Here is a 26,947-nt window from a genome sequence, read left to right as displayed (position 1 = left end):
CTCTTTGGTAGACTCTGACTCTTTTTTATATCACTTCCTCAAGAGGGTATTTCTTGACCTTCACTGGGTAACTAATTATCATAAATATAGAGGCTTAAAACAACACAGATTTATTATCCCACAGATCCCATGAGTCAAGAGTCTGGCAGCAAGTTAGCTGAGTCCTCTGCTTAGGGTTTCACCGGACTGAAATCATAATGTTGATATGTTCAACCTCATTGAAGTTTCAAGATCCTATTCCAAGCTCAATCACATTGTTGGCAGAATTAATTTCCTTGTGATCGTAAGGCTGAGGTGCTCATTTTCTTGCTGGTTATCATGTATAAGTGAATGAATACACAAATCATGGTATATTCATATAGTTGAATACAATTTAGCAATAATAGTAATAACTGATTAGTATACACAGTAATATGAGTAAAATTCAAAATAACTCTTCTGAGTGAAAAAGCCAAACCAGAAAAATAATAAACACTGTATGAATCTACTTACATAAACATCTAGAAAATGCAGTCTGTCTAGAAAGCAAATTGGTGGTTGCCTAGGAATAGAGCAAATGAAAGTGCGAAGGAGAAGTACAGCCGGGCATGAGAAAACTTTTGGGGAGTAATGGAGGGTTCATTATTATCTGTAAACTTTAAATATGTGTAATTTATTATATTCAGTTATTCCCAAAAAAAGAGTTATAAAGAAAAGAATCAGCACTGCCACCATTTTCTGGTATCTTTTTTGCTTTAAATCACTTTGCTTTCTCTTACCTGACTTTGGCCAGAGCCTAGGACTTCTTTGAGTGTCTGGTGTTTCTCGGCTCCAGAGACATGTTTTTGGGGTACCCAAGGCTGCCAGATGACCGATCTTTATATTAAATACCAATTAGAGCACTGGCAAGTGTGTATGGTGTGTGAAGATAATTTGGAGAATTGATGCACATGTTTTAAACATGGTGGATAAACTTTCATCTCTACCAAAGAGACCTTTTTGTTATAGGCCTGTAAATCAAATGGTGCCCTGAGCCAAAAATAAAGTATGTTACAAAACTTTGCTAAGGGTAGCTGCAAGATCAAATTCAATTTGTAAAATTTATTTTACCATGACCAATAAATCAGTTCAAACCAAGCTAAGGGTTTTCCAAGAATATAACAAATAAATTAACTGTAATTGAAATCAAAGTTATACATTTTCTGAAATCATTAAGAAGAGCAGAACTAGACATGGTAATATGTTACCCTGTACTGAACTTGAATCTGAATTTGCTTGATTCAAATGGTTCAAGTCCCTAGCCATAACCTTGTTCCCCATGTTGCAGGTAAAACAATGACACAGTTGTGGACACCTCAGTGGAGCTCTCGGATGATATCTTGGCAGAGAAAAATTAATATAATTCCATAAGGTACATGGAATATTTCCTAATGACTACAACTGATTAAATTCCAGTTAGAGCCATTCTGGGCTTCCAAGCACCACAATTAGTGGAGTGTGTTTTCACCTCCCAAATTTGAAGTAAAATACCTAGATCGAAGAAAAGTCTAGTTACTGTCAACTACATAAATGAAAGTACTTATATACCACAGCATGTATACAATTAGCTAATAAATTTCAACTCGATAATTACCTGAAATTAGGAAAGCAGAAAAGAAAGAAAGGAATGTGCCACATACCAACTCCACATTTTCCCCTAAAAGCATTGGTCTCCAGTGGTGACAGTCACAACATGTTTGGGAAAATGTTATTGGACCTTGTGGAGTTAACGATATAGTGTGGCTTTCAGCTAGGAGGAGAGCTTTAAAGCAGAGTCATAAGAATATTGTGGTAATTGTACTCAACACCAGGGAAAAGAAGTAAAACAGCGAGATGTTGAAAATAATACATTTTAATGGAAAGAAACATAAAACAAACTTCACAATGGTGCCCTTTTAATGTGCTCATGATAGCTGTTAATTTTGAAAAGGTAAGTGGACTGTTTATAGCATATAGAGAAGTAGAAGGTAAATGTTAAGAAGGACTATTTTGGGATAATAGAAAGCATGGTACTAAATCTTAAAGTAGTAGCTGCTTAAAATCTTGCCATTTTCCCAAATTTAGTCTATGACCTAGAAAATTTTAACAGCTCAAAGCCTTAGGCAGATTGAAGAATCAGTCCCACATTTGGACTTTTTAATCAGGATAATGGATTCTGATCAAGTTAAAGATATCAAACAGTAGAAACAAAGAATTATTAAAATATTAAATGAGCAGAATCATAAAAGTCATAGAAGTTGAGAGCTGTGAAGACCTTTACAGGTGATAGAGTACAACTCCCTTTTCACACAAATAGAAAAAAAACAAGCCTTGGGAGATCATGTCCCTGGCTGAAAAGCACATATCAGAAAATCTTTACAATCATGACTTTCTTCAAATGATGCAAATGCCTGTATCACAGGAAACCCTCAATAAGTATTTGCTGAATGAATATATTAACAAGTGCTTCAGCCTTTTCAAAACCTATTTATTAGACATTTAGTTATGCATAACCATATAGAATGTGATAATGGCAGTCTGAATATTAAATATTAAAAATTTTAAATACATAATACCATTTAATTATTGATTTCATAACACAATTTGTAACCAGTATGGTAAGATTAAGAGTTTCGTCGGAGAGCAGCTACCTACTACCTCTATGGTCACCTAGGGAAATATGCCTTGAAGATATGCAGTCTCCCTGTGATGTGTGCTGGACCATGTCCAAGTCCTTGCTCTCTATTCCCTGTCCTCGTCTTGATCTCCACCAGGAAAATGAGAGAAGCCGAAATCGGAATTCACAAAGCAAAGACATCAAGGAGAGCATGTTAGATGGACAAGGAAAATATAAGGACAAAAAATGGAAAGGCTTTGGAGCACATAGGATTAATAAACATGTATTAGTAAATTGACAAATCTGGTTTTTCTAAAAGGGGGTGGAGCCAGAAAAATGTAGATATTGTATCTTAAAATTCTTAGCACACTGGTGATATGGCCTGGAAAACATGATCAGTTTGCTAGGACTGCTGTAGCAAAGTACTATAAGTGGAGTGATTCACACAACAGAAATTTATCATCTCACAATTTGGAAGCTGGAAGCCGGAACTCAGAATGCTTGTTCCTTCTGTTCCCGGCCTCTCTCTTTGGCTTGTAGATGGCCATCTTCTCCCTATGTCTCTAGGCATTGTCTTCTTTCTACATGTGTTTGTCTCTGTGACCAAATTTGCCCTTTTTATAAGGTCATCAGTCATATTGCATTAAGCCTACACTAATAATTCATTTTAGCTTAATCACATTGGCAATGACACTATTACGTGTCCAAAGGCCACATTCTGAGATATTTAGGGTTTAGACTACAACACATCATGGGTGTTGTGGTGGGAGACATGATTCAACCCGTAACAAACACAAGGGTTACATAAAAAGAAAAGTTTCATTTTTACTTTTTTTACTTGAAAAGTACAAATGAAAGTGTCAAGGGGCTATAAGATAACATCTTTATTTTTGGAACTAGTTATTACATTGTATTAATGGTTTAAGGAGGGAAGTTGTGCCTCTTGAAAACTTGCTCATCTCTAACTTGCCATTGACTTTATGTCTGTACATAAGGAAGTAGCTATATGTGGTCCGTGAAAAATCAATCTTCAAATAGACAATTTGAGAGAGTCTTGTTTTTAGTTTTCTGCTTGTTTCACAAGATCTTGGATTTATGGGTAGGAGGTATCTTTCTTCTATTGTTAATACTTTTATTTATGTATCAATGGCAGAGCTTTTTTTTTTTATTTTCTTGTAATGGTCAGAATCTTACTGGGCAAAAAAAAAAAAAAAAACCACTTTCCAACATTTTACAGAGTGACTAGAAATTGGAGAAAGCTGTAGCACATTTATTTGCTAAAATATTTATGAAGAATTATAAACAGAGTAGTATGGTGGTTAAGAGAGTAACTTTGGAGTCTGATGGATCCAAGTTGAAAATCTGTCATTTGCTAATTGTATGACCTTGAACAATTAGCCAACCTCACTATGCCTCAGTTTCTGGCTCAAATTCATTTATGATAGTAGTAACTAACCTCCTATGCATTCTATGACAATTAAATTTAAAAATGTCCATAAAATGCTCATAATAAATGCCTGGCTCATAATAAGCCTCTGTCTGTGATAGCTCTCATTATTAAATGAAGAATGAGAATTGGAAGATGAAATCACTATGTAAGTTTGAGCCCAATACTATGATATTAATAAGAACAGTAAGATTCAAAACTTGTGATGATACTCGAAAACAATTTGGAACTAAATCCCTTTTGTTTCACATTTCTTTCTTAACCACAATAATTTGTTGAAGCAATACGTAAATCACTTTAACCTCTATTATCAATTTTAACACAGTCATTTGCATTAATTTTCAAGTAAAAATTATTAACTTGTATTTCCTCATTTTTATTGGTAATTTTCCATCACAAGATAGTATTTACAAAATCATATTGCTAGAAATTGGTCTTAGAGATAATTTTGTCCAAATTTTTCACTTTACTGACAGAAAATTGATATCCAGAAAGTGTAAATGGTTTTCTTAATGTTAAATATTTAGGTCATAACCAACCAAGGCTTTTTAAATCCCAGGCCAGTGATCATTGAAGGTTATAACTCTTCAAAATAATACTAACACGTATTATATTGAGCCATACAGTGTTGAACTTCCAAACTTTTTTACTTAATCTTCTACCAAAGAAGATGTCATTAAACTTGCCAATTGGAAATTAATTATAGCACTACCACCTGATACTATTTAAAGTGTCCCCATACAACAAAAACTTATAAACACCTACCTTTGGAGCACATAAGCAGGTATAAATTATCTTATCCAATTGAAATTTAAAATTAAACTATACTAACCTTAATTTATTTAAAAAGTAAAGACACTCCTAAACTGACAGGGTAACAAAATGAAATTAAGTTGATTCTGCAGCCCTTGGCTAAATTCATCTGATTGATCGACATGACAAACTCACTAAAAGATAAAGTAAGAAAAAGGGATGGTTTTTAAGATAATCAGATCTGTCCACATTAACTCATCTTGGAGACAGCCAAACCCACAATGCCTTGCATTATTTGTTTTTTTTTTCCACTGATCAAGAGATTAAAAAGAAACTGATGTAATTTCTATTGACAAGATTTCTAATCACTCTTACATCTCTGTTTTTCCCAAGGGTTTTGAGAACAATAGCTAGAAAAACTCCTGAAATGATGAAAAATTAAGTACTGGGCAGCCCCGTCGGGACCCCTCTCACTTCCGAGAGCTTTCTCTGTATCTTTACTTAATAAACTTCTATTCCTTTACCCACCCCCCAAAAAAATTAAGTAGTGATACCAGTATTGTGAGGTCTTTGTCTTCTTTGGGAAGGGGAGGGGGCTCAGGAAAGAATAGCCTGGTTCTTGTCAAAGATATGCTCCTAGGATGGATATGTTGTTGGCTTTCCAGAACCTTTCCCAGTGTTGTTAGAGGAATTACAGAGGGCAGATATTAACAGAGGGAGAAGTCAGTGGACACTGCTAAGAGGAGCAGGTGAGAATCAGAGAAATTATCTCAGTCGAGGGATATTATAAGTAGGTGCCCAAGGCACATAGGGATCATGTCACAGCATCAACTATGGTTTTACAAATGTGGAAAGGATACATAGGGGAACCTGTTTGTGGACATGAACAAACTAAAAGTTCATGTTGAATTAAGAAAAACAACTTGGATTTGTATAACTGGAGCTTGATTTGGGCTATAGTATCACCAAACTAACTATTTGTGTGTGTGTGTGTGTGTGTGTGTGTGTGTGTGTGTGTGTGTGTGTGTTTTGAATTTGTCATTTGTCACACATCATCTATAGAGGTCTACATAGTGAATGTGTAAATCTAGTTTAGTTTACCAAGCAATAGAAATAGAAACTGGTACTAGCTGTATGCATTTTGCCTTTAAAAATACATAACCAGATACATACTGGTCTCTAAATTTAAGATTTTCCTAGGTAACTTCCTTATTAATTTGGCCTGTTTGCCCTGAAGGCCTGCTGGACTGCAGCTGTCATCTGAGACATTATTCCAGGTTTCTTGCCTCTGTTTTTATCTCATTTTGGTTTATTTTCTTATTTTATTAAAGGAAATCTTCTAATAGCTACCCATAAGAAAAGATACATGGGGTGTTTTTTTTTTTCAGACCATTTATGTCCTAAAATTTATTTCTTTAACTTTATACTTGCCTGCCAACTTGCCTTATTACAGAATTTTAGGTTGGAATTCCTTTCAAAATTTCCTATCTTTTGCCCCATTATATTCTAGCTTCTAGCATGACTGCTAAGTCTACTGTCACTTCAATTCTTTATCCTTTCTACGGGACATATTTTTGTTCTCTTTGGATGCGTTTTAGAATTTTTTTTAACTCTCATTATCTGAAATGTCACCACAACATGAGTTGGTGTAGTCTTTCTCACTTATGAAACTGGGCTCTCAGAGGGTTCATTTGAGCTGGAAACTCATGCCTTCCAAATAAGAAGCATTTATTATGATTTTTATGATTATCCTTATTAAATTTCTTTTATCCTCTTTTCTCCTGGAACTCCTATTATTTGAATGTTGGATATTTCATATTGATCCATCATGGAATGATCAAGTTTTCATTTATTTGGACTCTTTACTTTCGATCTCTGTTTTTGGTTTCACTTTTCAAAAAATATCTTCAACATTATATTTCAAAATTTTATTCAGTTTGCTTTAACAGGTATCACATTTTCTATCCTTCAAAAGTTTATTATTGTTGTTTGCTTTTTTTTTAATAACTTTCCATTTTTCAACAAATATAATACCTTCTTTTGTCTCCTAAGAAACTGACCATAATTCTGATATTCCCTTATATTTCCAGCATTAGCTCAGTCTCCTTCAGATACCTTTTCCTCTCTACAGTTGTTTTCATCTCTGTCTTTCAAGAAGGGACTTTCTGAAAATTAATAAAACCAGAATTCAAAACCCTTTGTGCTTGGATAGGACTTTGCAACTGGTGAGCTTCACCACAGAGGAAATGGTAGAGATCTGGTCATTCATCAGGGGATATTTCCAAATACTAGTAGCAATTGATTTTTTTTTCCTTTGAGGTTATTTGGCTTCTCCAAAGAAGAAACTTGCAGTCCTCTGGCTGGGATATGTGCCTGGGTCACAGCATTCTTTGAAACCAAGGAATCTACAAGGTTGCCAAAACTTCATTTCAATGGGTAGAATTTCAATTCATCCTCCTCTTTTCAAAATACTACCTCGTTCTTCCCTTCAACGTGTCAGGTGTCCCCTGGTCCTGAGCCCCTCATTCGATTTTTCTGCAGAACCCCCAGGATCCACTGGGGCAGGGGAGGAATTGCCTGGCTACCCAGCATGGGACCTGCCCTGAGGTCCAGGCAAATGTCCAAACAATGTCTGGGTCCTCTGCCTCCTGCCTCTCCCAGACTTGAGCAGGAAGGGAGGCGACATGTGGGTGAGCCTTCTCCTGGGTCTGTGATCCCAACCGGCTGGCTTCTCGTGATCCCCTTAATGGTATGTTTCCCTTCACTGCTTAGGTGGCTTTAACACATCTCATAAGGCTTCATATGCAACGTGGGTCTTTTCTTTAAAGATTATTTATTTATTTATTCATGAGAAGCACAGAGAGAAAGGCAGAGACGGAGGCAGAGGGAGAAGGAGGCTCCCTGCAGGGAGCAGGATTCAATCCCAGGACCCCAGGATCAGGACCTGAGCCTAAGGCAGACACTCAACCACTGAGCCACCCAGGCATCCCTACAGTGTGGGTCTTTAGCAAGAGAGATACCTAAGTTCAAAACTTAAAAAAAAAATGGAATAAAGGAAAGAGAGCTGTGCACGGAGAGAAGTATCACAAACAGAGTCTGTGCAGCTGCAATGAACGTGGATTACATGTTTGTATGGGGCCTGTGGGGGGCAGAGGCAATGGGAAAACCAAAGGAAAAAAAAAGTCCCTTTGAAGAACAGCAGTGGAAGGTTCTGTGGGAGCCAGTCAGTTGAGGACTTGAAGTCTGAGCTGCAGAAATGGAAATAGTTACAAAAGGCAGGGGGGGAGCCATTAATAGCAGATTTGTGGGGAAGGTTCCATGAGATCAGATAGGGAGGCAGGAGCATCCTGCAGTGTCTTTTCCATAAGCCAGATAGATGCGGGTGGTGAGAGCCACAGCAGCACTGGAAAATCTCCAGTGAACTAGATATGAAAGATGAAAGAACAATACTGGGAGAAGTTCTCAGAAATCTCAGATTCTAAGGGCTACGTGCTAGAGATCCCACTATTATCATAAGGTCCCTTTAAAATGGAGCCTAATGTTGGGGACCCTGCTAGGCTCAGTGGTTGAGTGTCTGCCTTTGGCTTAGGGTGTGATCCCTGGGTCCTGGGATCAAGTCCCTCATGAGGCTCCTCGCAGGGAGCCTGCTTCTCCCTCTGCCTGTGTCTCTGCCTCTCTCTGTGTCTCTCTGTCTCTCATGAATAAATAAATAAAATATTTTAAAAAGATAAAAAAAGTAAAATGAAGAGTAATATTAAAGCATCTAAGCTGCGTCTTTATGAATGTCTGCATGAAAAGTAAACTGTTATTCGATTGTTCCAATATTTCTGTGGAAGGATGGACGCAAAATCACACACAATAATAGCAGGTTTGTAAATATTTATGTTAAATGCCACCAGAATAAAGAATACCTCAAGACTTTTTTACTTTTTAAAATATTTTTTTCATTCATTTGACAGAGAGAAAGAGAGCACAAGCAGGGGGAAGAGCAGGCAGAGGGAGAGGGAGAGAAGCAGATTCCCCTCGGAGTGGGGACCTGCATATGGGGCTGAATCTCAGGACCCCAGGATCATGACCTGAATTGAAGGCAGGTGCTTAGCTGACTGAGCCACCCAAGCGTCCCACCTCTGGACTTTAGCAAAGAAAGTTTTATAACCTAAAGGTCATCCTTTCACATGCAGAAAGAATTCCCAAATATATCCCTAGTACCCGGCACAAAAGTGATGCTGAAATAATCTCATTAGAAAAGAAGGTTTTGCGTAAACAAAGTTAATTCTTAAGATGCCATCAAGTATAAGAGGATTGATTGCTAGGAGAGTTTTAGACGTATGGCTATTATTCAATACTGCTTATTTAATTACGACTGAAATTTGATAAGATTATGACAGAAATATAACATATATAAATATAATAACTACAGACCCATACTGGTTTCACAACAAAACAGATTTGAGAATAGGCACATTCAAGTACAACACAAAGATGAGCAACTATAGGAAGATTCTTTCTCTTGGGTGTGGTGCATTTGGAGATGTTCAGCCAAAAGTCTCAGGTCAGGTATAAACCTGTGCTTCTTAAAATATGTTTTTTTTGCTTTGTCCGAAGCAAAAAAGCATAGCTTTTTCCCTGAAATTTTGCGGGTAATTTAGACAGCCGTGGTGTGATCGCTAAGGTAGCATCTGGTGGGAACACTGGGGCCAGCAACTCTGTCCCCGGGGCAAAACTGCCAGTTATTTCTGGACCCGGCTGGAGGTGCTCAAAGTTTCCCATCCTCTGAACGGCAGCTGTCACAGCAATTTAGTGTCTCTGGCCACCACAGCAGGAAACTGATTAGTTTGATTGTAGGAAAGAAAATGCCACCCACAGAATAATCAGTTCAATTTTCTCAGTGGCGAGCAAAAGGGTATCTGCTCCTGGTCCAGCTGTGTGAAGGGAGCACCTCACCATCTGCTCTCTCTACTTGCCTCGTGCCACACTCTCCTCCCTGCCCCAAGAGACCCAGAGAGGGGTCTAGTTTAGCTGTTGTCTGTTGCCCCCAGGGGAGACTTTATTTACCTCAGATGCAGAGTCAGGTGATATTTTGTAGATGGAAGGGACCTGGGGTCAGCTACAGTGAAGGCCGGTTCTGGGCAGATGCATGAGGTAGATGAAGTCAGGTGTCAACAGTGGCTCCTTTGTTCAAGGAAATAGCTAGTTTGCTTTTGATGCCACCCCAAAAGCATTCCTTCGGGGGTTCATCTTTTTGAAAAAGTCAATATATCATTTCACAGCTTAGAGCTTTTCATGGATGTCACCTCACTTTTCAGATCAAACCTCAAAATTATTATCGTGACCTAAAAGCCCTGCACGAAAGCCCCCAGGTGGCCTCCCCCCCGTCACTCCCTGCCCTGGTCAGTCAGCTTCTCTGTCACTCCAATCCTCGTGCTCCTTCCCACCTCACAGGAGCGGCTCGCTCACTGGTCCGTGGTTATCTGGTATTTGGTTACTTGTTGACTGTTCAAGTCTCCCACCTAATGTAAGCTCCATGAGAACAGGGACAGCATCTTCTCTGTTACCACTCTCCCTGCAGAGCTTGGCAGGGTGCCTCACCCGTAATCATGTAATCAAAGCTCACTAAGTATTTGGTGAATGAAGGATGCCACCCTTCTCCACCAGGTCCTGAAAGGGTAGAAATATTGTTAATACCTAAACATTCCCCCCAACCTAAGACCTGAGTTCCCTAGAGCCCATTTCTAATGGCTTCTAATGGCTAACTGGCTATGCCCTGTCATGACAGGAGAGGGGAAATCTAGGCCAGACATCATTTAATGGTCTTTATGCTCTCCTTCCAATTTATAGAATACATATGAGAAATTAAAAGCTGTGTTATTCTGTAGTCATTTCACTGAAAAAGTTGAGCTGGTGCTTTTAGTGTTGTTTAATTATTTTTTTTTTCAAAAATTCCCAATGTGAGCAAAACCACATTTTTGGTAGAATTTTTTGAGCAACGTGCAATCATGAAGTTTATCAGGTCAGTTCAACCAACTCTGATTTCAATCAGCAAGACAGGAATTCGTTCTGTATTCTGATTGTCTACACCTACCTACCAAACAACCCAAGGTTTTGTGGTTTAAAACAACAATTATTCATTTTGCTAAACGATATGTAATTTGGACAGGGCTCTCTGTGGACTGCTCATCTTTCTTTGTTCCTTGAAGCATCCACTAGAATGGCTTGACCAGGGATGAAGTTTCCATTTCTGTGATGACTCATCTGCATGGAGTTTGTACTGGTTGTCAGCTGGAAACTCCCCTGATGGCTTTTCTTTCTTTTGCTTTGGGCTTCTCCATGGACTGCTTGGGCTTCCTCTCATGAGATAGGTCAATCTCAGATGTGAGTGTAAGAGTTAGTAGAAGCTGCTAGTCTCTGGAAGCGTTGGCCCAGAAAGTGGCACAGCATTACTTCTGCTGTATTCAATTGGTCAAGTGCTACAGACTGAACGTTTGTGTCTCCCAAAATCTATATGTTGAAACCAAATCCCCAGTGTGATGATATGTGGAGGTGGGCCTTTGGAAGTAATTAGGTCATAAGGGTGGATCCCTCCTGAATGGGATTTGTGCCCTATAAAAGGGACTCCAGAGAGCTCCCTCACTCCTGCCCCGTACAAGTGCGCAACAAAAAGATGGCAGTCCATGAACTCCACCAGACACCTAATCTGTCTACCTCTTGTTCTTGGACTTCCCAGCCTCCAGAACTGTGAAAAATAAATTTCTTTTGTTTAAGCCACCCAGCCTATAGTATTTTGCTATATTGGAGCCAAAATGAACTAAGACATCTGGCAGTCACAGTATCCCCTAGATTCAAAGGGAAGGCTGTATCAAATAATTTTATACAACCCTGTCCTTGTCCCTGGAAAGAAGCAGTTGAATAATCACACATGTGTTGCTCTCCAAGGCATTTAAGGAGGCAGTAAAAGCGTAGCCACCACTTTCTGTTGGCATTGCTTTGGCCTTGTATCCCGCTCACTTTGCTTAGGATTTGAAAGAATCCTTTGAGGTAGTCGGGGAAAGAATATTGTCAATAATTTGGAAATAGATCCTGACTATATTTAGTCCATCACTTCATCACTTCCAGGTCTGATAAAAAAAAAATCTTCTAAACAAGACTATTCTGTATTTTTACTCTGTTCAACTTTTTGTTGCAAGTAATATGCTTTTTAGTTGGGCTTTAGGGAAAAACTCAGAAAACTTATTTAAATGGTAAGATTTACAAAGTCCATAGCAGGACCAAAGTCTTGCCTTTGAAGTCAGCTGTGATAGCATTTCAGTGTCAGAAGCAGAGTGCAAGGAATAAGAATTATTGCTGGTGAAAGAGAACAAGGCTGCTAAGTCTGAGTAGGGTAGCAAGGGAAGGTTTCTTAGAGCTGGTGAGATTTTGATGAAACCTTGCAAGATGGCAAAGATGTAGATGGGTGCAAAAGGGAAGGGAAGGCAGAATTTATTTTAAGCAGTTATTCTAAATTTCACCCCTAGCAGTAAGCTACCATGGGGAGAGGCAGGCAACAAGGCTGGAGTAGATTGGGGTCAGACTGCCGAAGACGTTGCCCAGGATTTCAGCATTTTGAGCACAGTTCTGACAGGCAGCAGAAGCCCGGCGGTCAGTCACCCAGGCCTGAGCTGCAGAGGCAGGAGCAATGGGAATGGAGGCTGGGGAGGAGATCGAATGACAGTTGGGGGCAGAGGCTGTGCCAGCATCAGGTGAGCAGCTCTTCAGTGGAGGACAGATGCAGAATTGCAATAGGAAGGGATCAGAACCCCAGACTAATGAGTTACTACGTCCTCAGACAGCCTCATGGAGGTCTCTAAAGAAACAAAGTCGAGAAAAGGAAGTGCAGAGGGCTTTATGGACACAGTTGCAAAGTGCTGAGCTGGCAATATGGAGTCTAACAGTCTCTATGACTTTCACAGTAACCAGGCTGAGGCCCCAGGTCTTTGTGATTACCTTTGTCAAGCAGTGGCAGCTACAGGTTTCTGAACACAGAAGTGGCAAACTAAGAGTGGTCCCTTAAGATCGATCATGCAGAGAGGCCAGTGAGTGACATATATATTATAAACAAAGATCTGCATCACAAACCACACTGCTACCAGCATCCACCAAAGATGTTGAAGACACTTTATATCTGAGTACTGTGCAGAGAGTATGGGGTGATCCTCACATGATTCAATGAAATGATTAGAACCAATATAATTCTTCCCTTTTGATCAAGAGGGACAATGTAAAATTAACAGTGTAAATACTTGTCTAAAGTAACAGTTCAAATTAGCATCAGATCAGGGAGTGATACTCTCTGTAGTTCTCAATTTATTTGCATTAAGCTGTGATCACTGTTAGGTGTAGGCTGGGGCTGTAAGTTTAAGGGCTGTCTTACTGGCCACTGGAGGTGCCCAAGGGAACTTCCTTCCAGTCCCTACATGTTGCAAAGCTTACCGTTGCCCTCTGTGGTTGCAGAAGCTTGAAACTTCAGTAAAGACTGGAGGTTGCCCTTGAAGCCAAGTCCACCCACCTGTCATAATGATAATTAAAGTTAAAAATATATGCAGAGGATAATCTCAACCTTTTGGTATCAGTTTAGACCTGATTTGTGACCCAGTATGTGGTCTATTCTGGAGAAAGTTCCATGTGCACTTGAGAAGAATGTGTATTCAGTTGCGTTCAGAGGGAAAGTTCTGTATATATCTGTGAAATCCATCTGGTCCAGTGTATCATTTAAGGCCCTTGTTTCTTTGATGATGTTGTGCTTAGAAGATCTGTCATTTGCAGGAAGTGCCGTGTCGAAGTCTCCTACTATTAGTGTATTATTATCTAAGTATTTCTTTACTTTGGTTATTAATTGATTGATATACTTGGCAGTTCCCACATTAGAGGCATAAATATTCATGATTGTTAGGTCTTCCTGTTGAGATACCACCTCACACCAGTGAAAATGGTAAAAATTAACAAGACAGGAAACAGCAAATGTTGGAAAGGATGTGGAGAAAGGGGAACCCTCTTGCACTGTTGGTGGGAATGTGAACCGGTACAGCCACTCTGGAAAACTGTGTGGAGGTTCCTCAAAGAGTTAAAAATAGGACTGCCTTATGACCCAGCAGTTGCACTGCTGGGAATTTACCCCAAAGATACAGATGCAGTGAAACGGCAGGACACCTGCACCCCAATGTTTATAGCAGCAATGTCCACAATAGCCAAACTGTGGAAGGAGCCTCGGTGTCCATCGAAAGATGAATGGATAAAGAAGCTGTGGTCTATGTAAACAATGAAATATTACTCAGCCATTAGAAACAACGAATACTCACCATTTGCTTCAACATGGATGGAACTGAAGGGTATTTTGCTGAGTGAAGTAAGTCAATTGGAGAAGGACAATCATTACATGATTTTACTCATACGGGGAATATAAGAAATAGTGAAAGGGATTATAGGGGAAAGGAGGGAAATGAGTGGGAAAAATTAGAGAGGGTGACAAAACATGAGAGACTCCTAACTCTGGGAAACGAACAAGGAGAAGTGGAAGGGGAGGGGGGCGAGGGGATGGGGTGACTGAGTAATGGGCACTGAGGAGGACACTTGATGGGATGAGCACTGGCTGTTATTTTTTATGTTGGCAAATCAAACTTCAATAATATATATATTGTATTGTATATATATATATGTGTGTGTATATATACTATATATACATATATATTGTATATATGTACACATTGTATATATGTGTGTGTATGTGTGTGTGTGTGTATATATATATATATATATAATTTTGTGGAGAGTGGCCCCAGCTCATAGTTATAGCTGAAAGAAAGACCTTATAGGCATGTAATCTCTCACACATGAAGCCCTTTCATTTTACAGAAAAGCATCCCATGATGTAGAGCAGTTAAGTAACTTATCCAAGATCACCCGTTACTCACTGGTGGATCTCACCCAGGATCTAAGTCTTCTGTTTTAAGGTGTAATTTCAATGACGGACCTTTTAAAATTCTGTTTATTCTGCTAGGAGGCTTGAAAGGCCAGAAAAGGAATCCAGAATCAGTCTTTATTGATCCCTTAGATCTTCCTTGGTGTAACAGTGTTTGGTGTGGCTGCAACATTTAATATAAACAAAAATCTTTATCATTTTTTAACAGTCTTATCGATGAAGCGTTAGTTGAAAGGGAGCAACAAGCAATCAGAGATGGTTAGAAACTTTCCCTGACCTCCCTTTGGATACTCTATATAGAAAGCCCTTGAGGCTAACCATGGTGTTTATCTATTTTTATGATCTAATTTTGAGTTTCTAGGAGATGCTCCGTAAATAGTAACTTAATTGATTAAGGTGAAGAAAACCACCCTGAACCCAGTGCTGGACAACATAGTTACATACAGGAGTCCAGCCTGGCCCAAAGGTCAGCTCCCCAAGGCTGTGAGCTGTAAGTGAGCCAACCATCTCTCCTGGTGATTGTGTGATCTGGTGAATAACTCTGTGTGTGGAGAATGAGGGTATATCATGAGAATGAGAGACTTGGGAGTTTGCAAATTTATTTTAATATATCATAATAACTGGGATGAGATTGGGGTGGTGGCCCCTCCAATCATTATCATAGGATAATGTCATAACATAAAGCGCCTTCTCAAGGTGAGAGAGCATTCACTCAGGGACTAGTGTGAAGGGAACTGGAAGAGGGGAAGGGGTCACTCAAGGGCCATTACCAAGGGCACAGTCCTGTTAGCATACTCCCAGCTCCATGGGGACCAGTGGACCATACAAGGTGTGGTGAGGAGAAGAGAGGTACAAAATGGCATGCCATTTTCGCTCTGCCTGCTTCTGCTTTGGCCTCTCTGATCAAAGTCCCAGGTAAGTCAAAGTGCTCTGGACTTGGAGTCATAAACCTAGGTATACCACCGCTGGCCAACTGTAACTTTTGACAAAAGACCTAACCTTTCTGCCTATCAGGTGCCTGATTTGTAAAATGAGCATATCAATACCTACCTCAGATGGTAAAAAAGGCTTACTCTGGGACCAGCAGGATACAAAACCTTACATAGTTATCATTGTCACTGAAACCCTTTGAGGATAGAGTAATATTATCTCGACACTCAATACATTGTTTAAAATCTCCATTTTCCTCCCATGTTTATTCTACATGATTTTCAGTCTCTTTCATGGTGAAAATTAAATCACATTTATGAATATTCCAGCAGTGTCTGATACCTTTTTGGCAATCTAAACTTTCCGTCCCTCCTCTCCTCTTTTCTTTCTCTGTCTCCCTCCCTTCTTTCATTTGCCACATTAATGCACCTCATTCTTACATCTATATTTTTCTCTAGAAAACATGGAAACAAAAAACAAACAAACAAAAAACACCTTTTGCCTCTTCAGCAAAGAGAGTCAACCAGAAACACTGAGGAACTCTCATCCTCCAGTAGGGATTGTGACTTTGCGAATCATTTTCTAGCCACATCCATGCATACAGGATGGTGCTTTATTTAACACATAAAAAATTATATCTTGGAAAAGAAGTTCTGTAGTTTTTAGAGCCCAGTGGAGTTATTTCCAAACACACTTTGCCACCTTTAAGGTTTGCCTAAGGCTAGTCTTAAATTATTCTATGAATTCCATGTAGGAGAGTCCTTACACTATTTCTGATTCACTTTGTCTCTCCAGTGGAAATCTTGTCCTGCATCCTTGGGTCTTTACTCTTTTTACCCCTTTGGCTCTTCTGCCAAGTTAGGATTTATAATGGGCAAAACCTTGCATAGTCTATCAAAGATTTAGGCATATCGATCATCATCTCTCTTCTACTACTTCAACAGCCTTTCATTTCTTAGGCCTCTATGGAGGTATTTCCATCCCTGGTAAGAGCTTCAGAAAGGTCTCCTCTCAGAGGGTTCCTGAAATACTGCTGAAATATTTCAGCAAACACAAATCAGACTTTTAACAACAGCTATACTAGTTTTTCCAATTCTCAGTCACTGACATGTACCAGAGGCAAGTTTATAACAGCTTCTGGGTCCCATACCTCATAGAGGAAAGGATTCATTTCGGCACAGTATTTCTTTTTTAAAATCTAGGGTGAAAAACCTATTGCTTTGCAATCCTGTCTTAAGAAAATTGCCATTTGCCCTTCTGCATATAAGAAAGACTACAACAAATGCTGATTTATAATAAAATAATATAGATAATAAATTCTACACATGGGAAAAACCAAAATAAATGAACTAGCTACCACAAAATATGTTTCATGGTTCCTTTTGAAGGAGAAGAACAACTGTAAGATATTCATAATTTCACATAAATACAAGTTTGAGACCCCCAAACACCACCTGCATCATTGTGTTCAAATGTCTCATTTTACAAATGAGCATATGAGATCCTGAGAAGGTGACTGATTTGGCCAAAGCTACCTATTCACAGAGTGCCACTTCTTACTGAAGGATTCAAGTCCATCTGGGAGTAAAAAACAACCAACCAAACAAACAAGTAAACCATTGTGCTTTATTCTCTGCTTCCTATTTGCAAAACAACTGCTCTGAAAATATTGCCCTTGCTCTTATATGGTTGCAAGTTTCCTTAGACCTAACCAATCCTGGGTACTAAAGGGGTCACTTTCATTCTATTTACCCAATGTTCAATGGCTCACTACTCTCCTCATCTCATGGAGGCGTATCTTACACTCCTATGTCTTGAGGTCTCCAGGTGCTACTCATAAGTCAATCTACCAGCACTATTTTCCTTTCCTCAACTATTGACCTGATCCTTCCAAGTGTCCCCATACTGCTATTGCTCGCTGTGCCCTCCATGAGACTACTGGTGTCTATGCCAGGGACAGTTCTATATTCAGTGTAAAAATGCCTTTCTTCTCTCTAGATCATCCTTTGTCACTGAGAAGCATAGGTGTAACCACTTGTAACTTCGAGTTTCTGGTGTGTCTACTTCACTCTTCTTTCTCTGTCTGCCAACTAGCTTTTGTTGCTTTTCCTTCACATGGCAGACTGTATTGCCGTGACTATAATTCAGTGGCTTATATGATTCAGTGCTATGGAGAGACTTCCTGGACACCTGGAATTTCAATTCCAGGATCTCAGGAAAGAAAATCAGAATGACCTATCTTGAATAGAATGTCTATTCCAGGTCCGATCAGCCATGGCTAGGATTATAGAATACAAACATGTTTGCAATGCATTGGCCTCTAGGAAATGGGAGTAAATCTCAAAAAAGAGGAAATGGCCCATGGACTGAGCAGATATCCAATAGGTCCACTATGGGGTCTTTGGGCAGACACCATAGTGTCCATCCCACTTCTCATCTTCCTGTTTTGAGGCAAATTCTTTCCTGTGTGAATCAAAGAGTGTGAATGTGTATATGTGTGCTGCTCATATGATCAACTTATCAGTTATCATCCCTGAACATTTCTGAATCCCAGTAGTGAGCTGAACTTGGGCTCCAGCTTACATAAATTAGCCTCCCAATATTTAAAATAATAGCTATAGGTTCACCCAGAAAATTTTATCTAGTATAATAACTTGAGCATAGGACTAACTTGCTCAGCCTAGCTTTCTTATCAGAGAAAATGCCCAAAGCCAATCCTGATTGTGTGTTAGGTAAGGAAAATTAGCCATATCTTCTCCACTCCACAAAATCTACCTTGAGATTCTTAGTCTTTGAAACATACAAGTGTGATTTTAAACTCCAGTGTGTAATTGTCTTCAAACTAATTCTCTCGTTTGTTTACTGGGGAAATATCATAACTTGTTTTCATAGTGCCAGAGAAAAGGAAATCTTTCCTTCATCTCAGAATTGGGACATCCCTAATAACAGCATGTTTCACCTTTTCCTTTGAGGTAAACCTCTTCCATCTACCCAACCTAGACAGTGCAAGTGGGGCAGTGTGGCTTCGGAACACTAGTGCTTTTGCAGGGGTGCTGGGCTTGGCTTTCAGCAAGGATGCTGCAGGCCAAGTTGTCTCTCCAAGAAAAGAACAATTTGGAGAGAAATTCATCTCATTTATTGTAAAACAAGAAAATGCAATTATGCAATTTGCAATTAAAATGAGGCTTTCAGTCTTTAAATTTAAATTGCTGAATCACTTAACTTGGTGCTTACATATCGCTTTATATATTTTGTATTTCCTGTGATTATGTCTCCTCTTCCCAGTGATGGAAGAGACCAGGCACTAAACTTTCCAACTCTTCCACAGCCATTTTTATGGTACCTTATACATCGTAACATCTATTGCCTATTGACTTAAGCTGGGTGCAAACACTCACGTTTTAATTGGATTTTTTAGATTAAATTGAATTCTCCAAATGAACACTGAAGGCACAAGCACAATGCTGTTTACCATTCTTTATTTTGTGGAGTCTATTTTGAATTTTGAATGATCTCTATAAAAGGCTCACCCCCCTGCTTTCTACTAAATCTGAAATATTTTCAGTAAAATAGAAGACGAAATGACACCATGCCTCAAGTAAGAGTTGCAGTCAGCAGTCTTAAGTTCTGCCACCAGCTTCACCTGAGTTTATCCCTCCCTTTGAAACAACTTTCCCTAATCGGAACAATCTTCTAAGAGGATAAGTGGAAGCTCCCACTGAGAGATACTGATCCAGGATTCTTCTGGTAAATGCCATTAAGGTAAACACTTGGTAGATACTGTGTCACTGAAACTCTCTTATCTGCCTGAGGTCATTCTTTTCTCAGGGTTTTAATCACCACAGAGGGATCTGGACCAGGCCACAGTCTGATGCAAAAGTCAGAAGGAAGTACACCAGTGTCTTCCCTACAACATCGTTTACATTCTAGGAAGGGATTAATGATAAATCTATCTACTCAACCTCTTCCTTTTTTTTTTCTTTTTTCTTTCTTTCTTTCTTTCTTTCTTTCTTTCTTTCTTTCTTTTTTTTTTTTTTTTTTTTTGTCTAAGCAGAAAAAGGAGTGTTAGGGAAGGGCCCAGTGTTCTTCAGCTAAGCAGGCGTGGGAAAGATGAGAGGGCCATGGCTACCAGAATATAATTTGTACTAAATGAACAGGCCCCAATACTTGAGGTTGATGTCCATTGCAGATCATTGATCGTTATTTGGACCATCCTTTACCTTAGGTCACAGACATCTCTGACATTTGTTGTCTCTCTTCATCCATTGCTAATACTTTCCTAAGATAGCTATTTCCTTGTCCATTTCTTCTTTTAAAAATTCTACTTATAAAGAAATCTCAGGGGATGAGGGTGATTGGGTGACGGGCACTGAGGGGGGCACTTGATGGGATGAGCACTGGGTGTTATGCTATATGTTGGCAAATTGAACTCCATAAAAAATGAATTAAAAAAATTCTTAAAAAAAAAAAAAAGAAATCTCCCCTTTCAGCACCAGCAAACACATCTCTTTTCCATAGCATTTTCAGGAATTAAAAGAATTCAAAAAAATATAGAGACAACCTATGTTCATTGATGGATGAATGGATAAAGAAAATGTGGTAGTTACATACAATAGAATACCATTCAGCTATAAAAAAGAAAGAAATTCTCCATTTGTGACAACATGGATGAGCCTGGATTGCATCATGCTGAGGGAAATAAGCATGCTTAGAGAGATAAATTCTGTATGCTCTCACTTATATATGGACTCTAAAAATGACAAACTTATAGAAGCAGAGAGTGGAATGGTGGTTGTGAGAGAGTGGGAGGTAGGGAAATGGGAAGGTATTGGTCAAAAGGTACAAACTTTCAGTTATAAGATGAGTAAGTTCTAGAGATCTAATGTACAGCATGGTTACTGCTAATAACACTGTATTATACACTTGAAGTTTGCTAACAGAGTAGATCTCAAGTGTTCTCATAAGAGAAGACAATTATGTGAGGGGATGGAGGTGTTAATTGTCTCGATAGTAGCCATCATTTCACAATGTATATGTATATCAAAACACTATATTGTAAACTTTAAATACAATTTTTATTTGTTAATTATACTTCAATAAAACTGATGGGAAAAAGAATTTAAGGAAATTCCTTCTTTCTCCACACTTTTGCAGTACTTATTATCTGTAAGTATAAGTTTTACTACACATGACATTCTAGTACAGTTCTGTGTATACATTTCTATGCTTCTCAGTTGGAATATAAACCCGCAGTGGGTGAAACCAAATAGTAGAGACAGTTTTTTTCTCTTTGATGTTTACTCTAGAGCCTTATCCCTGGTATTTAGGGAGCAAATATTTATATATTTATAAAATGTTAGATTAGTGATGATATACACGCATGTTCTACTAAGACTAAAATATTAAAACTATTAAAACACCCTAAATGCACATAATGCAAATGCATGTTCTTTCAAAATCTCTTTCTCCCAGTTACTGCATAGCTTTGCCCAAATTTCCCATCTTCAGGCACCAAATAAAGTTTTTTTCCAGAACTGTAATGACATTTTTAATACAGTAAAAAAATTGGAGATGAGATTCATTTTCAGAAAACCAAAATAATTGTTTTGCAACATTCTCCATGCTGTATATAGCAGACATCACAAGAACTCTTGCTCCTACATTGTTCCTATGAACATCACTTCTGGGGCTTCCTTCTACAAACCAATTAAGAAAAAAATAGGACAGACTTTTAGCACAAAGGAAATAGTTGCTCAAGAAAGCTCCTATAAATGGTAAATGTTCAAACCATTTAAGAAATATTAAAGTAACCATGTTCTTAGGGCAGGAAAAAATGTTCCAAAGAAAATAATCTGAAATTTTTATTTGTACTCACAAAGTTAGGGGATTTAACGAGTTATTCAGGGGAAAGGGGACTCTGCTACCTTGTTTGTGTCCCAAATTTGCCTTCAAGTTTGAACCTATGGAGTCACTTTTCTTTTGGCAGATGATGGCAGGAGACCAGGCTGGCTGTAATGGCCGACAGAGTGGAACAGATCAAACAGACCACCCCCACTGACTCATTCATATATCGATCTTCCCATTCACTCATTCATTTATCCTTCCCTTTATTTCACAATTATGGAATACCTACTGAATACCAGAGTCACTGCTAGGTGTCAGGTATATACTGAGGAGTACACAGACCCATTGTCTACTCTAGCAGAGCCTACAGTTAGTTTAGGGGGGGCCAGTCAGGCAATAAAAAAGTAAACGGGCAACTATAAGTAAAGACTGTGATCAGTTCAGGCCACACAAAAGATTCTACTTTTGATCGTGCGGAGGGATTTTGCAGAAGGCATTGTGGTCAGAGAAGGTTTTCCTGAAGAAGTCACAGTGAAGTTGTTGCCCAAAGGATGAAACGATTGGTCATAGCGATGGTTGAGAGATGGAAAAAGTCATTTCCATCTTAGGCATATGTTGTTAGACAGAGGCATTAAAACCTTGAGTGGGAGAAGAGCTCATAGTCTCAGCAAAACTGAAAGAAACCAGGGTGCTGGAGGATGGAGTCAGAGGGCACGACATGTAGATGAGGTCAGGGAGGCAGAGAGTAGACAAATGTTACAGGATTGGCTTAAATCATGGTGAGTAACTTTGATTTTTTTAAAAATAAAGTGAAATGAAAAGTTACTGAAGGTTTTAAGTAAGGGAATATGTTGATTCCCCTTATATTTTCAAGACTATTGAGGATGTTTTGCTGAGAACAGAAAAAGGGGAAGGAAGGATGGAAGCAGAAAGACCTGGGGAAGGCTGTTGCAAACATCTCGGTCTGGGGGGGGGGGGGAAAGAAGGTGGTTTGGGGAAGGGGGTGGCAGTGAGGCCAGAGAGAGATGGACAGACTGGAACTCTGTGTTGAAGACAGAGGCAACAAGACCCAGGAAGCGCTTCATTCACTGTGAAGGGTAGTAGAGAGGAAAGATTTAGGTTTAGGTTTCTGAGTGGATGGTGTTCCCATTTTACCAATGTGGAACAAATGAGAAAGGAATCAGCAGGAGATTCTGAGATGAGATTAAACAGCCCTATGCCTTTTACAATTAAATAGTCTTTTTTTAAAAAACAAAATAGTATAATGCAGCCAAAATAAATACGAAGTGCTCTCTCTCACTCTCTCTCTTTCCTTTGTACAAAATTACTTGTGAAAAACTACATATTTAGAACACTTTGAAGGCCATTCTTTACCTGTTAGGATACCAAACACAGGCATAATCCCTAGCATGGGGGTTTGCAAACTTTCTCAGTTCATGATGACTTTGGTGTAATTTTTTCACGGCATCAGCAACAGCAAATGAATTACCTAATGTTTTTTTTTTTAACTAGTTTAATCCAAACACACTGGAAAAAATCTATTTCATTTCAACTTTAAATAACCATAACTAAATGTACTAATGGATTGAACGTATGTGCCTCTGGGGCACTGCACAGCTTCTGAGACCCTGCAGTCAGATTGGACACTGCCACCTTTTATTTCCCTCCCCATTGATTTCTGCATTGCCACTTGCTTTTTATCACAGCGACTTTGGAAAACCCAGCTTCTCAAAAATATAGCATCAGTAAATGGAATGTAACACAACCTAATATTGAAACTGTGAATGTCCCTAAGCTAATAATTTGCCCCTGTCCAAAAGACATTATGTATTGCTGCTTCCCTCAAGGATTTAAAATATCCTGCTGTTCCCCTATAGTTCCCTGAAGTTCTCTGGGGGCCCCCTGGCAAATAGTGTAGGAAATGTGACCTTCATGGGCTATAAGGAATTTTATGTAAACCTTAACCTGTGTTCTCAGGGCAAACAGCATTCAGGGTAGGCACTGGCAGTCCAGATCTTTTCTGGAATCAGCTTCTCCCTCTCTCTGCGGCACCAGGTTACAAAAGTCATTTCCATCTTAGGCATATGTTGTTTGTGCCTCATCTTATTGTGCTTCCCAGACACTGAACTTTTTACAAATTGAAGGCAACCCTGCATCAAGCAGGTCTCCGCTCCATTTTTCCAACAGCGTTCGTGCACATCGTGTCTCTGGGCCATATGTTGGCAATTTTCACAATACTTCAAATTTTTTCATTATTATTATATTTCTTACAGTGATCTGTGATCAGTGATTACAGCTCACCGAAAGCTCAAATGTTGGTTACCGGGTTTTATCAATGAAGTGTTTCTCAAAGTATATACATTGGTTTTTATTTTTATTTTTTAGACGTAATACTATTGTACACTTAACAGACCACTGAAGAGTGTAAATGTAACTTTTATATGCACCGGGAACCCAAAAACTCCATTTGACTCCCTTTATTGCAGTATTTGCTTTATTGCAGGGGTCTGGAATGTCTTCAGAGTGACGGATACACGCTTTGCACACTCACAAGCCTCCAGTGGGTTTCAGGTCGTCCTTTGGAGCAGAAGCCAAATTTGGCCTCGACCTGAGATCCTCCATGGACTGACCGTGGCTTGCACGTCTCTCCCTCTTGTTGCTGCAGCTGTCTCTGGGACACCCTCACCCAGGCCCCGGCCGTCCCTGTGGGCCCTAGACTCCACCTCTGGGGCTGTGGGATGTTTCAGATCATGCGATGCTTCCTGTGGTCCTACCACCCGTCCACCCTCCTGGCTCTTCAACGAGGAAGACCCACTTTGTCCATGCAGCTTTTCCCAGTAAACTCTGGAAGCCGATCACTCCAAATCCCAGGGCCCCGGAGCGTGGAGGGGGTTGCCAGACTGCTTGTGGGTCCTGTTGTCTCTCCAGGTACCAGCAGCTCAGTTCCTAAATCCCTGAACTTCCCATGCCCTTGCCTCCTTAGCTGCAAACGGGCAGAATGGCCCTGCCTCGGAGGAGGATAAATAATTTCTTACTGCAAACTGCTTAGATCAGTGTTTGACACAGAGGCGTTTAGTGACTGAAGCTCTGGTTATTGTTGTTGGTGTTTCCATTATTTTAATGACAGGTTATCCCGTTTAACTATGTTGGCTTTTCTGTAACTACAGTGAAAAAGCCTCCTCAAGGGCAAGTGCCACGCACCGTGCTTCAAATTCTGAGCTTACTTGAGAAAAACAGCACACTTTCATGGATTATTGTAAAATAGTCATGTAAACATGTGATTATATAATCAGGATTCCTAGATTTTTTTTATGTAAATGAAGTTCTCCAAACTGACTTTTCCCATATGTGTGCCAAAACTTTGACAAAACAATGATAATCAATCTATTTGGAAGCTTTCTAAAATAGTCCTCTGAAGTATGTCTGAAATACTTTCCAAATACTTCTCTAAAATAGTTGCTAAAACATTCCTCCGCTCTCTTAAGGAGAGAGGCTACCAAATATAAATCAAACTCATTTGACTCATTGTTACTAATATAGATGTCCCTTATCTTGCAGTAATTCTGTTCTGTGACCTCTGCACATCTGTCTTGTCTGTCATTTTTCTTCTCATTTCATCTTCCTGGAACTAATTCTCTCCCTAAGTCAGAGGGAGAAGATCTTAGAAGCTATCCACTGGATAGACTCATCTTCCCAGTAAGAATTTTGTTCACCAACACAGTACTGTACGTGATGGCCTGAGAAAGCTTGTAATTGGACTTAGAACAGAAAATTAAGTTGAGACAATGAGGTCACGTATGATGGCTGAAACAATAAAGTGCTGGTTAGAGAGCAGGGGGTTTGCAATAGCTCTTTCAAGTTACCATGGAAATTTTTCGCTTCTTTTTTTTCCTGGTTTCTGAAGATTTGATATCTCCAGGATGTGAACGATGTAATTCCTTACATTCACAGTATGGTGTTAAAACAGTGAGGTTGGGGCCAGTAGTGAATAAACCCACTTGCCCTCTTATTGCTCCATTTCATTTTTCCTTTGTTTATGTTTCCAAATTTCATTTGAAGAAAGGGTTCAGAAGCCCTCTACCTCCAAAATATGAATGATTGGTGTAAAATTGTGGGGTGGAAATCATGTCTTTGGTGATGTACAGAGGATTTAAAAAGCCAAACTATAGTAAGAGACATGTAGTGTGGTTCTGTGTGTCAGAAAGTTGAACATTCACAATGCATATACATTCTTTGGGTGGCCTTCTTGCATGCATTAGGTAGCTGTGCATGTGGAAGAGATGATTACAGCACTGATCATTTCCACATTAAGATGGCTGTGTTATGGATGAGTTGACATCACCACCTTCTTAGATGCATAAGAACAGTTAACTTATAGCAAAAACATAAGCCATGTTCTTGGACATAGTGTCCACAGAAGTTGTCATCAATGTACTTTAAAAGCCACCTGTGATGTTTAATTTTATGTGTCAACTTGGCAAGACTATGGTACACAGTTGTTTGTTCAAACACCAGTCTAGGTGTTGCTGTGAAGGAATTTTTTTAGATGCAATTAGCATTTAATTCAGTAGACTTTGAGTAAGGCAGATTATCCTCCATAATGTGCGTAGGCCTATTCCAAACAGTTGAAGGTTTTAAGAGAAAAGACTGAGGTCCGCAGAAAAGCAAAGAATTCTGTCTTAGGCTGCCTTTGGATTCAAGACTGCAATGTCAACTTTTCTCTGGCTCTCCAGCCTGCTAGCATGCCCTGCAGATTTTAGACTTAGCAGCCTGATGATCATGTGAGCCAATTCCTTAAAAAAAAAAAAAGATAGATGACAGATAGATAATAGATACCTAGATTCTCTATTGGTACTATTTCTCTAGAAGGCCTGACTGATACAGACCAATGCATAACCAAACCTAGGGGACAGTTGCTTCCAATCTGGCTTCTCCTTCTGGTTAAGTGTAGATCAACCCTTACAAATATAGAAGTCTATAAAATGGTATGTTGCAAACAGCTAGAAGACCAAGTCTTCAATATCTGATATTTAGCAATCCTCTCATCTGGGTCACTTCATTCCAAAATTATAGTGTATTACTTAAAGTAAAACAAAATAAATCAGAACAGTAACACTACACCTGCAGGGCCCTCCAGAATACTTAAGGATATTAACCCTTCCTAGGACAAAGATAAAAGCTCTTCTAATTTCTGATGATAATGTGACTTTTAATCACAGATATAATGAAAAAGCTAATGGCATTTTAATGTTTATATGAAGAGAAAATCAGATCCTGCTACAACAAATCTATTGTGGCTACTTGAAGGTTTTACCAAAACACAGGTATTAGAGGCTGAATATGTTCCCCCCAATCTATAGGTTGAAACCCTACCCCTAGTACCTCAAAATATGACTTATTTAGAGAT

The sequence above is a fragment of the Vulpes lagopus genome, chromosome 3 (assembly GCF_018345385.1).
Source record: "Vulpes lagopus strain Blue_001 chromosome 3, ASM1834538v1, whole genome shotgun sequence".
NCBI lineage: Eukaryota > Metazoa > Chordata > Mammalia > Carnivora > Canidae > Vulpes > Vulpes lagopus.
Note: the sequence above shows the minus strand (reverse complement) of the source record.